Below are 1,946 nucleotides of genomic sequence, written 5' to 3'. Positions count from 1 at the left end.
TTTTTATTTTAAAATATTAAGGGAATATAAATGTTTTTGTTACATGTATACCTGGTAGAATGCTTAAGTTGGGGCTTTTAGAGTGTCTGTCACCAGAATAGTATTCGTTGTGCTCAATAGGTAGGTTTTTACTACTCACCCCCCTTCCACCCTCCTCTCTTCTTGTTCCCAATGTCCTTTACATCTCTTTGTGCCCATCGTTTAGCTCCCAATTACTACTGAGTACATGTAATGTTTGTTTTTCCATTCCTGAGATATTTCACTTAGGATGATTGTCTCTAGTTCCTTCAGGTTGCTGCAAAAGACATTATTTCATGCTGTTTCAGAAGACCTTCTAAGACGGCAGGTAAAAAGATCTAAGAAACTCTTGTAGGTTAAGCTAGAATCTGGTGACCCTACTTGAGGCGTATAGAAGAAGTGCTAAAGAAAAGTGCCACCTTCAATTTCAGACGATATATACCGCATAACTATGTTGTGGCAGTAGTAGCCACATGAGTGGCTGGGGGTCCAGCAGTTAAAATGGAGTGATGTCCTCTTAAAGTTGTGATGTTAGGAAGCTTTTGAAACAAGAAGATGACAGAGAGCTCAGGAATAAAGAGGAGAACACAAAAATTAACTTTCTCAATTAGAAAACCATATTGAAGTTTTAAAAGAGAAGGCTAACTAGCCATACCTACAAAACTGAATTTGCACTTTAGTCAAGCCAAATGAAAACTGTAAAGACATACCCCATGCAACTATATAAATTATAGAAATAACTAAAGATAACATGTCTCTGGAGAGCAGGACATATTTTTCTAATTTTTAAAGGAAAAATAATTTAAAACATTGCTATTTTTAAAGGAGGTTATAAAGAAAATAAAAACCCTTGACCTAAGTCTCTACTGGACCCATGACATGTTACAATGTGCTGTTGCAATTTATATTCTCATAAATGTTAAAGCTCAATTACAATATGTCAAGAAAATACTTTGGTATGAAACAGTAAAAATTCCCTCACTAGGGTATTTAATGAAGGTTCTCTCCACCAAATCATAGAATCATTTTGGTTCATATTCACTTGGAAATTTGAACCAGAATTCATTAGGTCATGCTCTGGAAAGGTTTTCTCCAGAGGAAAATAAAACCATGGAGGTAGGAAATTAGAATAACTTAATACTACAAGGAAGTAAGTAAGTTACTTTGAAGCCAGATCAACCAATAGATGTCTAACATGAAAAGTATAGCTATCGTTAATATTCATCTTTATGGATATTCAATTTATAAGGCAGATAAGGATCAAAAGAGAAACTGGGGAATACTTCAGATAAAATGCCTTGAAAATAATAATCAACTCAATTTAAAAAAGGATTTATCTACCCCCCAAAACTGTTATTAGTTTTTAATGTCTTCATGTTCTTCAGTGGTTTAATTCTCAAAGGAAATATCTAGTTTAGAATACTTACTTTTTTAAGCTAGAAGTAGAATTGATGAAATTCTAATTAGATTTAAAAAGTAGGATTTATTATATGTCATCTAACCATGAAAATTTTCATTCTAGGACTTTTCTTCTAATATTAAACAGTCTTTATTAACTACTAATCAGCAGGCATTTATGGCAGCACATGCAAAACTGTAGGGAAAAGAATATGTCAGTTCCACCCACAGAATGCTTTATATTTTGTTTTATTCTCTAAACAAGAAAAAAAAACTCATGAGAAACTGTTCAATGTCCATTTTACTGCGTATACTATATTTTATACTACCCTCTGCAAGAAGTATCCCTGGAGTACTTAATAAATCTTAATTGCATAGATGACTGAATTATTAATCAACATTTAAAAAGTAGCGAATTTAGCAATATTCTTCCAGTTGCTAGGGGATTCTACCAAATATCGTCATGAATTTCACCATGAGATTGTTAAGGATTCATCACAGAAATCAAGTTCCCCAAGACGATTAGGATA

General features: G+C 33.1%; 1 protein-coding gene across 1 annotated transcript in view; it reads right to left on the bottom strand.

The window, feature by feature from the left end:
* TMTC2 (transmembrane and tetratricopeptide repeat containing 2) overlaps positions 1-1,946 on the bottom strand; it is a 456,219-nt gene that overhangs the window by 71,663 nt on the left and 382,610 nt on the right. The window lies entirely within an intron of this gene.

Source organism: Propithecus coquereli, unplaced genomic scaffold (assembly GCF_000956105.1).
Source record: "Propithecus coquereli isolate 6110/MARCELLA unplaced genomic scaffold, Pcoq_1.0 Scaffold264, whole genome shotgun sequence".
Lineage (NCBI taxonomy): Eukaryota > Metazoa > Chordata > Mammalia > Primates > Indriidae > Propithecus > Propithecus coquereli.
Note: the sequence above shows the minus strand (reverse complement) of the source record. Positions and strands in the feature narration are given on the sequence as shown.